The sequence below is a fragment of the Clytia hemisphaerica genome, unplaced genomic scaffold (assembly GCF_902728285.1).
Source record: "Clytia hemisphaerica strain Z4C2 unplaced genomic scaffold, Clytia hemisphaerica genome assembly, whole genome shotgun sequence".
NCBI lineage: Eukaryota > Metazoa > Cnidaria > Hydrozoa > Leptothecata > Clytiidae > Clytia > Clytia hemisphaerica.
The window spans coordinates 107,127-119,546 of NW_027104371.1; the positions used below are offsets into that span (position 1 = coordinate 107,127).

General features: G+C 37.4%; 1 long non-coding RNA gene across 1 annotated transcript; it reads left to right on the forward strand.

The window, feature by feature from the left end:
- The first annotated feature begins 6,223 nt into the window (after positions 1–6,223).
- On the forward strand, positions 6,224–8,208 carry LOC136818546 (uncharacterized). Its single transcript, XR_010848250.1, has 3 exons — positions 6,224–6,676; positions 7,337–7,498; positions 8,091–8,208. It is a non-coding gene; the product is annotated as an uncharacterized lncRNA (long non-coding RNA).
- The last annotated feature ends 4,212 nt before the right edge of the window (positions 8,209–12,420 follow it).

Consider the following 12,420-nt stretch of genomic DNA (forward strand, 5'->3'; position numbering starts at 1 on the left):
CCACTGTATTACTCGGATGGAACTTTCTTTGAAATTGAAGATTAGAAAAAACGTTACATCACACATTCAGAGTAGCAAACACCAAGACAGTCGAAACTCTCTAATTCGATTTTCACAGGGAGCTGGGTTTTCATCGAATAAGGGAGCGTATCGAATAGTAGCGTCGTTTATGTGTTAAAGACTTTAACACCCCCTGCGCTCTCTAATTCGACGTTCTGCTATTCGATAGGCTCCCTTATTCGATGAAATTTAAAGTCACTGTCAACAAGAAACTCTCATAAATGACGCTCCCTTATTCGATAAGCTCCCTTATTTGATGAAAATCCAATTCCCCTTGAAGATCGAATTAGAGAGTGTCGAATATATTTAGAAATGCACGAATATCAATATTAAGAGCACACATCACCATTATTGATTCAACTAATGAGAAGATAATGCTCACTTATAAAATCGACTCCCGGCGTCATTTCCATTCATCTGTAGATGGTTAGTTTGGTAGTTAGGAATGGTTCCTTACCTGCTCCATATGGTCCTACTGGGAATACTTTCCCTTGGTACTAGGGTTGCGAGCTGAGGTTTACGTGCTATCTGGCTTTCAGACCTTGGACCCTTAGCGGGACTGAAAAGGAGGAAAAATAGGACAATTTTGTGAATTTTACGACCCGTATTTGGACTAATTTGACCAATTTTCGATATTTTAAGGTGAAGAAACTTTCGACCCTTGGTTTGACTGACATCTAACTTTCTGATTATTCTAGCTCTCACAGGCACCCTTAAGGTCGGCACATACCTTTCATTTGCCCGTAGCCTTCACTGACCCGTACCTTTCACATACCCGTACCTTTCACATACCCGTACCTTTCACATACCCGTACCTTTCACATGTACCCTTCACATACCCGTACCTTTTACATACCCGTACCTTTCACATACCCGTACCTTTTACATACCCGTACCTTTCACATACCCGTACCTTTCACATACCCGTACCTTTCACATACCCGTACCTTTCACATACCCGTACCTTTCACATACCCGTACCTTTCACATACCCGTACCTTTCACATACCCGTACCTTTTACATACCCGTACCTTTCACATGTACCCTTCACTTGCCCGTACCTTTTACATACCCGTACCTTTCACATGTACCCTTCACTTGCCCGTACCTTTCACATACCCGTACCCTTCACATACCCGTACCTTTTACATACCCGTACCTTTCACATACCCGTACCTTTCACATACCCGTACCTTTCACATACCCGTACCTTTCACTTGCCGTACCTTTCACATACCCGTACCTTTCACATACCCGTACCCTTCACATACCCGTACCTTTCACATACCCGTACCTTTTACATACCCGTACCTTTCACATACCCGTACCTTTCACATACCCGTACCTTTCACATACCCGTACCTTTCACATACCCGTACCTTTCACATACCCGTACCTTTCACTTGCCCGTACCTTTCACATACCCGTACCTTTCACATACCCGTACCCTTCACATACCCGTACCTTTCACATACCCGTACCTTTTACATACCCGTACCTTTCACATACCCGTACCTTTCACATACCCGTACCTTTCACATACCCGTACCTTTTACATACCCGTACCTTTCACATGTACCCTTCACTTGCCCGTACCTTTTACATACCCGTACCCTTCACATACCCGTACCTTTCACATACCCGTACCTTTCACATACCCGTACCTTTTACATACCCGTACCTTTCACATGTACCCTTCACTTGCCCGTACCCTTCACATACCCGTACCTTTCACATACCCGTACCTTTCACATACCCGTACCTTTCACATACCCGTACCCTTCACTTGCCCGTACCCTTCACACACCCGTCGGCGCTGATTGTAGATGTCAAAATTTTAGGGAACTTCTGAAAGTCCGTAAAATCTCAGCTATAAAAATGTCAGCCAAAATGAAAAAGTAAAATACGTTTTTCGTAGGTTCAATGTAATGCTTAGTATATGCTTAATTTTTTGCCATTTCTAAGCCTAGATATGCTTATAAGTGCAATGCTTACATAAAAAACATGCATTTTTTCTCATTCAAAAACGTGTACGGGTGGTCTAATGTTGGTCCTAAAGAGATTATCCTTGCCAAACCAATAATAGATTCTGTACTTTTTTGACAACTGTTACGTTCTACTTTCACTTATCTTTGTGACATCATTATTGGCCAAAAAAGAGGGTTTCAGAATTTCCCTACAATAACAAATAAACATACTTCTAAAGGAAAACCAGTTTGTTATATGTATTGTAAGAAGTGTCAAAAAATCAGCTGAATTTCATATATGCTATATCTTTCGACGAATTCTTTAAAAAATGCTAACGTCAGCATTTCTAGAGCAGAATATATTTTCGTGCTTTATTCTCATCTAAAAACATGATTTTGATTTATGTGATATTGATGACGTAGTCATCACGAATCGAATGTGTTTTTCTTGTTGTAATTTAAAGGTTTTGCTTTTTAAATAAGAGTGATATCGTTTGCTTACTCATCAATTTTAATTCACGAGCCTTTTCACATTGGATTGACACGGATGTGGATCAAGATTGGTCAGAACATGAAGAAAGCAATACAGAACTGTCGGTGAAGGCCAAAACCCAACAACTGAACCCAAAACTAGCAAATCAATCCAAAGAAAAAATATATGAAAAAATAGTAAAGATCATTGATGGAAATAGTTAGGTAGAATACTACCACTATCCAAGCCTAGTGGTACACATCCATCAACCCAATGCCACACACCTAAATAACAGGCCTCGAAAAATGTAAAAGTCTTCTTTATGTGTCGGTGATGTTATTTGCTTCCAGAAAAGGGTTTTTATATCTTCAGACCCACTGTGAGCCAAGCCCCACTGGAAAATTTGGCAAAAATTTCGTCCCCGGTAGGAAAATACCCGGGAATTTCAGCCCCACTGGGAAACTGACTTATATTTCATCCCCTTTGAATTTCGATAGGAATTTTTTGATCCCCACTGTCCCTGTGAGGAAAAAAAAGTCCACCGGGGCTGTGAGACAGGAGTGTAGCTATGAAAGCAGCCGGTGAGGCGACTGTGTTTGGCTATGTGTTCTAAGAGTATGTCTCGGCTAGAAATTTTGATCTGTTCTGATCAGAGCTTCGTCAATCAATGAGCTATTCCAGAAAAACGTTCAGAGCTTTTTAAGATCAATCAGCTTGAGATGATGTGTTCTGGAGAGCCAGGAGTATAATCAAGGTCATGTGCTTGTTGTCTAGGTAGCCCCAGAAAGCATCGGAACACATCTTTTAAAGAGACAGGGGGTATAATCAAGAACACATCTTTCGTGGAAAAATAAAGTATTTTACAAGTATATCTTATAGCAAAAAGTTTTTAAAACACATCTAATCATAAAGTAATGATAATAAGTTTTGGGAGACAAATAGCAACATCCTCCCCACTTTGAGCAAATGAGATTTTTTTCTCAAATTCCCAGCCTTCAGTCTCCCCAATTTAACGGTTGTTCGGCCGGGGCTGAATAGTGTTATAACCATAGATTAATAAATCCCGAGGGGCTAGATGTCGGGCTTTAAGCCATCGTAGGCAAAAAAAGTGAATATCGGAAAGATTTTTGTTGATATTACTTTCGAAAACCCGCGAAAGCTTCTTATTGGTCAAGTGCTGAAATTCTATTGTAATATCACGTGACTTAAGTAGGATTTCCTACCTAACCACGGCACATTTTTCAGCAAAAGTACGATATCTAGCCCTTCGGGCTTAATAAATCTATGGTTATAACGGTTTCTTGGAGAAGAAATTAGAAAATATAATTTGTATTAAGATATTGAAAGTCATAAGATAAGATCACATATTTCTAAAAAATTGCTTCAGCGGCTGGTTCTGTAGGCTGTTGGCATCCACTAACGGATTCGTCCTACTTAAGGTTGGTCTCCACGCTGCAATTGCGCCTTTTGGCTTCAATCCTTTTTGCTTGGAAAAAATATTACGTCATAAAAATGTACCGCCCGCTCGAAAAAAAAGTTGAACTTGAACCGTTACGTCAGATCGCGCCAATGGAGTTGGTCTATTTTTCTTTTGACCAATAAATAGCGTGGAAGCTTTACTCGAAAAAGTGCGATCGAAGCGCGCGCAAGCGGGCGGCCTTTATAGTTTTGTAGAGGTATGTGATTCACACTATTGTTCCTCCATCTAGGATTACTATGAAACACCTCTTCTCACAGACCCACTGGAAACCCTTCCCACTGGAAAAATCAGCCAAAATATCGTCCCCGTTGGAAAATTATCCTCCAATTTTTGTCCCAACTGAAAATAATCAAATAACCATTCCTGTCATTCCTGCAAAATATTTACTATTTTTACTATTTTTCCCATTCCCACTGAATTTTCTGACTTGACTTGAAAACAAAATAATTGAAATCCTCATTCATAAAAACTTTGTAAATATCAATCCCCATCGAGTTTAGTCCGTTATTTTTATCCCCACTAGCTGAAAAAATCTTACCTGGTCTGTGAGAAGGGGATTTTATGAAGTTTCATTAAGATCTTCAAAAAGGAAAATTACCAAGAAATATCATATTTCATCAAATAATCAAATATGTTAAAACTGAAAAGTGAAGTCGTCAGCAAATTTGACTACGGAAAAATACCACAGTGTAAATATCACAGCATAACATGAGAAAGATTTTTGAAACCATTGATCAAGAAAGATGTGTAATACAATTCGAACTGACTATTTAGGTAAAGGTAAACAAAAATATCAAAAATTCTGAGAAATGGATTTTCAAAATTTTCCCGATTTTTTCTTACTTTATGTTGTTATTGTTAAAATGCTGTTCGAGTAAACAAAAAGGTAAGGATTATTATACATCATCATTGGTAAAACTTGTAAGGCCATCATATGACATGAGGGGTTTTACGAACGAACGTTGGGGCTTTCCCAGGTTTTTAAATTTTATAAATTTGCAAATTTTATATAAAAAGTCTTAGATTCAATTCGTAAATTAATTCGATTCGAAAAAGTATTCTGAATAGACGAAAGCTGTTGACTTTTAATTTTTTTTCGTTTTGTACAATGGCTTGTTCTTGTAAAGCTCTAATCACGCTTACCTTTGTTTTATCTTTATGGACCTATGCACACTGTAAAAATATTCAAAGACAGGAAGTATGTTCAAAGGCTAATATTAAATTGCGAACTTTGAGAGAACGTTTCACAGATAAAGTGCGTGATTCATGGCTTCCAGCTGCAAAGGTAAATGTTCTTTGCATATGATACTGTTCACGGCCTGTACGATCAACAATCCAAAAGGTTACTCATCAACCAAACTAGACGATGTTATCGTCCCTTACAATAATAGTAAAGGCGGGAAAATATGGCGGTATGATGGCGTTATGGCGGTATACGGAAAAAGATCGGCGGGAAGGTTTCGAAGAAGACTGGCAACTCTACCGGCTGTAAACTCTTTTCGGCAAAATACCCGTTTGTGAATTTTCTTCGGCTTTGGGCTTTTTTCTTAGATAGTGATTTGTCTTAGACTATAGCATAGTCTACAACCAAACCCGCCAAAATAACAAAATTTCGGAAGATGCTGCGGCACAGCCAATTTGGAAATGTTTTCATTTGATTGTTGAATACGAACTTTTGGATTGCTAACCGTACCTACTATACACGTTTCTTTATAAGCACATTTAACATTTTTGAAGCCTTCGGATGTTCTTTACTTTTTGAATTTTAAGCCTAAAATTGTTCTTAACATGATCTTATTTTCCCCACTTTCTGATCTGTTTTGTTGCTTCTCTTAAGAAATTGGCTGTTTTAGAATCCGCAAAGCCTTAAAATGTTCTTAAAAACGTGTTCTTAACATTTTGGCCATCGAAGTCCTATGTTCTTATATAGTTGGTTCTAATAAAAAAAACGTGTACAACCCCAAAACATCATGTATGCCAGTTACATAATCATGACTGCCACGGGTACAAGTTGTTGGAATTATAGCATAGCAATTGCAGGTCCAGGTGCAGAATTTATATAATATATACTTGTTTTATCTACCCCAAAATAACGACGCGATATATATTTATATACCGCGCTCTTTATTAATTTAATAGTCGATGTCACGGTATTTTCTTATAACTGCTAGTTGAACGGTGTAATCGAACACTTTTATAAAATAAACAAAAAAACACAGAATATCTCCGAATGACTTTTTAGATCATTTACTGATTGCATGACTAAGAAAATTTGACTTTGAGATGCAATAAAAGTCAAATAGTAACGGTCGGATTGGAACTTTTAATGTTTTAACATTTATCCAAGTTTTGTCTGTTGGGACCTTTCAAATGAATCTTGAAGTCAGAAATATAAGGACAGAGGTTTTTTTCGGTTTTCATGAATCATGGTGGTCTTATTTCATCATTTAGTTCGTCAAATATTTTCCAGCGGGGAAATTTTTACAATATAAAGGGAAAATTACCTTGAATGTAACTTTTTATGAAGTTTGAGAAAAACATTACCTCAGGAATAATTGCTGTTAGTTTACTTTTTACCTTTAAAATTTTTATTTTTTTTACAGATTAGCAATATCATCGACAGTAACGAAGCAAACATTCATTTTACGAGTGCTTTGAATTACCCTTCCAACGAGTTTCCTGTCCGTACTTTAATCGTAAGTTGTAATGTTTTAAGCACAAGCGTCAGTAACTTAGTACCGATAGCGCCATCACAAAATTTGAATATATTACCATTAGAAAATAACCTGCTTTATATCATCAGTTTTAGGGTACTCTTCTGTGCTTAATTTCCCCAGGGGGGGGGGGGCACTCAAGGTAAATGACCTACCAGACGTTCGGCCCTTAAGGGTAGGTTTTTCATAGTTCAGCTAGTGCACTGTAAGGGTAGGAAATTGTGATAAAAGGCCAATTTTACTTACGGGCGAGAAATTTTGAAAAAGTGCACTGTAGCCAAATTTTGGCCGAAGGTATGGTCGTTTTCAGATCGAGTGCCCCCCCCCGGGTTAATTTCTTAAAAAGAGTCAGTGATAGAGGATCATAACATGAAGTCTGTCTAATATTTCTTCTTTGTGGAGCAAGATTGGTCAGAAAGAGGAAAAGAAAAACATTTTTATGCTTATATATCAGCATAATTTAACAATAGGCAGACACAAAAACATAAAATGGGGGGGGGGTCGAAAAAATGGAAAATAACCCCCCTCCTTCAATAAAGCACATAAGAGTAGCGATGCATCATTTAACAGGTCCTAATAAAAAGTTCAAATCCAGTATAGAAATAAGCTTTAACATGATTTTCATCTTTTTATAATTTCCAGACTCCTGACATGCTTGAAATCTATCTCAACGCATTCACAGCTTTAAACACCATTTTCAATAAATGTGCAAGGAAAACTACTGACTCGACCATCAAAGCTACGCTCAATAAGTTGGTTCACCATATTGCTACTGTGATGAATGAAATCGACATTGCTATTAAGGTATATCTACACTCTGTTTACACCACCCCTGTATCACTGATTCAGTATACCTCACGGAAAGAAATTTATACGGTATTTAATTTCGCGGTTCACAGCTCAAAATTCGGAAGTTTCGCTGAATTGAATTTACAAAAGAATTCCTTTAACAAAAACAAGTGGGTCGAGCCTATTTGACTGTATCAAGTTATTAATCACTTTAATGAACTTTGGTTATTCTGCTGGAAGGTACAATCTCGGTCAAGATATATTGGGAATTTTGGTTAATTCCTCGTTTTCAGCAATTTAAAGATCGGGTGATATAGTCGCTTTTGGGCAAATTGATAAATTTCTTCGAATATTTCATTTCGGGAGGGGTTTATAGACTTCCAGGCTATATTCTAAGCCCTACTGGACCATTATTGGGCTTTTAGTTCCTCAAATCCTAAAGTGTTGAGTCTATCGTTAAAACTCTACCCGTCCAACCTAATTTAGAGCGCTTCCAAATTGTTTGTGGTTGTAAGATTTCGTGGGAATTTCCCTGTTTTCTTAAATATTATGACTTTGATTGTATATCTAAGGTTTTAAAGAATTCTATTTTGTTTTATTTTTTTAGGAATACAAAAAGTGTTTGAAATACCAAAAAAGACAAGACTTACTAAAGTTCATTCCCCAACCTCAGAAAGCCAACAATTTTGTTCAACTCAAAAGACAACTAAAAGAAAAGTCGTCAATGAACCATTCTGACCATCATCAACAACTTATTAAAAAAATCATCAAAATCACCATTTTTGATATGGACAACATTACCGAGAAGTTTATCCAAGAACTTGATATCAAGCTGTTGGACTTGTAGTAATTACAATGTTGCCAACTTTGGAAATGCAGCACGAAGAAATTTTGTTTTAAGATTCTCAGAGTATCTAGACTATTCAATCTTGTAACCAAAGCCACTTGCATCACTTTTTTAATTTTACTAATGGACGTGATACAACCGTGATGCCTTTGGAGAGCGTGTTAGAGTCATAAAAAAGTAAACGCTAAGGAACTGTGTTCAAGTTTGTAGACTGCTACATCCCGATCGCGGCGCTGGTAGCAAAGATTCAATTTTTAGATTCTCTGACAATAAAGAAATTGTACATATTTTAAAAACTTTTATGAAAATCGAAATTTTACAAATGTTTATTTACATATATTTATTGTTTATTTTTTTAACTTTCGCATTTTTTATTTAAAAGGAAAAATTCAGGGTTGATTTTTATGTCAATATTTTCATAAATTTGTTTATAGTATTATCGTTTTATATGAAATTTTTATTGTGAATTGAATGAATGAAGAAAATATTTATGTTTATCGAATTAATAAAAAAAACATTTCTTAATGATTTCGGATGGTTTGTATTGCATTGGAAAAGAAGCCTGGGGGGGGCACTTAGGGTACCATGAGAAAGATGTGGAAGATTGTTTGAGAGAAATATCTGAACTTCGTGACCACATCACGGATCAAGAAGTTGCCTATACTCACATTGAGTATATTTTCAGACTTTTTCAGACTTTTTCGTAAGCAAAAAAGTTGTTCAGCATAAAAATTCCTTTCCAACAGTATATTACACTTGATAGTTTTAACGAAAAAAGCACATGTCCGAAAACTGACGACATCACCAACCTAGCTTCGGACACTTATAACTCACATTGAGTACATTTTCAGACTTTTTCGTAAGCAAAAAAGTTGTTCAGCATAAAAAACCCTTTCAACGGTATATAATGTGCTTAGGTTTGAAGATATCAAAATTTTGAAATTTTTTTAATCCGCCATTTTGAAAATTCCGCCATTATGGAAAATGCTCAAGGTGTGCCAGGTGGCACTCGACGGTTTTTCAATCCCAATGACCCAATGAACACATTTCAATCGAAAAATTCCATGTGTACGCAAATTTTGGGTCAAACCTAAATTCCCCTGGACTAAATGAGAAAATGGCTTTCGATAATCGAAAATATGGACATGAAATGAAAAGTATGAAAGAGGTATGGAATCTCGGGGGAGGCAATTAGGTAGTAAGTAAGTCTGTGACCGCAATCGGAGGCGACCCGAAGGCTCCTCTTTCGATAGCTATCAACCCGAAAGTAGGGGAGGGCACCACTTTTTCTCCCTGGATTGCTCCACTTCACTTACCCTTGATCCTTCTCTTAATTGCTGGGCATCAAGTACCATTTTAGAAATCTTTGGTATGACCCGGCTGGGGGTTGAACCCACAACCTTGCACCGTAGCCGGATGCTCTACCACTGCACTACGATCGCAATTAGGCAATTAGGTAACATTGGGTACGGGGACGTACCGCTTGTCAGGCTCCCTGTTTTAGGCCCATTTTCAAAATGTGTGTTAGACAGGGTCGACTATTGGTTATTTGACGATACGCGGGTGGAAATTAATAAATTATTTTTTAAATTTCTTGTCTACTTTTAAGTCATTTTTGCCACTTTTTAAAAGGTGAAAATAAGCACATTTTTCGATATTCAAGGTCAGTGTGACCGGAAAGAAGTAATCATTTTATGAATTTGAATATTTAAGGGATATGAACAGCAAAAGTTTATATGAAACTACAATCAGTGCCATAACACATTGGCAATTTTACCATTTTTCTTTTGAAAATTGAAGTTCGAGCCAGAATGTCAATTTCGGGTCTTCAACTTAATTTCATCGAATACAGTGGAACCTCTAATTAGCGGACACCATCGGGGAAATGGGTTAATGTCCGCTAATTAGAAGTGTCCGCCTTTTAGAAACTTTTGATCTCGGAGCTCCAACTTTGAAATTAGCCCATCCCAGGATGTCGAAAATGCAAAATTGGGGTCTAAAGTACTTATTTGCAGACACTAGGCCATAGAAGAGCTCGAGTGACTGGCAATAGGTTAAATCGAGGTGGTGGGTACGGTCTTGAAGTACCAGTGATTTATGATTTCTTTGGCCCACCTAAAATTCGTTGAACGGGTCAAGGGAAAACTGGAAATTTGTAGAAATAATTTGAATAATAAGACTAATAAGTGCTTGAAATAGAAATATCTAAAAAAATTTTTTTCAATTTTGGACGCCTGTGACCACAGATATCTAAGCCCGAAGGGCTAGATAGGCAACTTTAAGCTTTCTCCAGCAAAAAAAAGTGAAGCAAAAATTTGACTTTTTAAATTTCGTGCCGATGGATAGGATCTAGCATTTTCATTGTTTTCGGAGCGCGAGATCAAAAAACGTAGGCGGCAAACGCTATTTCACATCTCTCAAACCGGTGAAATTGCATATTTTAGTCACGTGACTCTGGTAGGAAATCCTTCCAAAGATGAGCTTCACTTTTTGAACAAAGCTGCAAATCTAGCCCTTCGGGCTTTACAGATATCTGTGCCTGTGACCCGTTTGATATTCAATGTCCGCTAATTGGAGAGCTAATATAGGGGTTTTCGCCATTTCGTGCGAAAAAAATTGTCCGCTAATCAGAGGGTCCGCTAATTGAGTGTCCGCCTTTTAGAAACTTTTTTATGAGGATTTGACTAGGAAACGGCCGGGGAAAATGAAATTGTCCGCTAATCAGAGGTGTCCGCCTTTTAGAGTGTCCGTTAATTAGAGGTTTTACTGTATTACGATCTGGCAGGGATTTATTGGTTTCTAGGCTGTATTTCAAGCCCTACCGGACCATTTTTGTCAATTCTCGCCAATTTTTATTCAAAATGAAAAAAAAACAAAAAAGACACAAGGGTCGAGGTTTTCCAAGGATGGTGTCAATGAACTTTTTAACAGTTTATTTATATTTAACAGATTCGGAAATTTGTTATCTTTTTGTCTTGGGTTCAAATTTATATTAATGTAGGGGGGGGGGCAATCACATTTAAATAGTTAACCACCCCAGTGAAAAATTCTTCCAAAATGGCCAATTTTTCCGTGGAATAAAAAATGCCCCCACTGAAAATGATAACAAGTTCACATATCGTACATATATCCCACTGAAAATGAATGATTTGATAAAAAACCAACAAACTGCCCATCATGCTAGCATCAAACCACAAGCCAACTCATGCAAAAAGTCAAAAAGTTGTGAAATCAAATTGTTTCTCACCCCAGTGATAATCAAGGACATTTTTACCATCCCACTCAATATTTGAAAGAACATTTTGCACCACAGAGAATTTTTAGATTTTAAATTCCCACCCCACTGGTTGCTCAACACCAACTGGGGCCTGGGGCACAGACAACACAGAGACAGGGGTGTACTCAGGGCTTCTGTACTTTTGCATAATACACCGTTTAGGAGTCTCGCTATTTCACGGTACTCCATTGCAGAGGCCCGGTAAAAATGGTAGGTAAAAATGCGCACTTTAATACTGTGAAAGGTTAGAGGAATGTAAACATTGTGAATTTTTTTCTCTCCTTTAAAGAGAATGATTTAGATAATTGAACATGATATCAATGATAATCTTATAAGTCTCTCCTGAAAATTTCAAAAAAATTTATCAAGAGGAAAATAAGTTATGATTAAAAGGAGTTCTTTACCTACCGTTTTTCTGCTATGTTTCCTTATGAGAACCAGATGTTTACCTACCGTTTTTTTGCGGAGGAGAGTGAATTTTCCGTGATCGCTAAAATCAAAACAATGGAAAATTGGATTGACGCGTGCGCAGTTGACACTCCTAAACGGTGTATTGTAATACAGTACATAGAGAAAATATTATTTATTCAAGATGCGATACTCACGGTAATAGACCATAGGTCATTTCACAGTTGTGGTGCATATTGGGGGAACCATATTGGGCAATCAGATTATCTCATTGATGTTCTGATAGCGATTGGCGCTCAGCAAAAGCTCTAAAGGAGCGGGCTATTTTGAAAATGTTACCGAACCTTCAGAGCTTTAGGCGTGTCGGATGAAAATTTTCTCCTTCTGGGTGCCGAATAGACTAGG